The following is a 457-nucleotide window of genomic DNA, read 5'->3' as shown; positions in this document are numbered from 1 at the left end:
AGAGAGAGAGAGAGAGAGAGAGAGAGAGAGAGAGAGAGAGAGAGAGAGAGAGGTGAGAGAGCGAACGGCTGACGAAAAACCTCAAATGATTCTGTTTCTCGCATTCAGTCTGTGATGTTCCACAGGCCCGTGCGCGCATGCGCAAACGGTCGGGTGAATAGCTGTAGGGAGTGGGAGCGAGACGGAGACTTCTCTCTCGCACAAAAAGTTCTCATTCCCGGCGCCGGCTTTAGGGGTTGGAGCTAGAAAATTGCGTTTAACTTTGAATCCATAGGAGATTCGCGGGTACGATCAAGACACAATTTGTGGTAAATGTTCTAATGAAAAATATGGAAAAAAAAATGAATTCATCGATTCAATGTCAAGATATAAACAGCAACATATATTAAATTCGCTCTGAATCAATAAACAAGCTATTGAAAAAAAAACACTGATATTCCGAATTACAAAAAAAAAA

Source organism: Diachasma alloeum, unplaced genomic scaffold (genome assembly GCF_001412515.2).
Source record: "Diachasma alloeum isolate Michigan unplaced genomic scaffold, Dall2.0 Dall_scaffold_00641, whole genome shotgun sequence".
Classification (NCBI taxonomy): Eukaryota; Metazoa; Arthropoda; class Insecta; order Hymenoptera; family Braconidae; genus Diachasma; species Diachasma alloeum.
The sequence above is the reverse complement of the archived record's forward strand: the minus strand, read 5'-3'. Positions refer to the sequence as shown.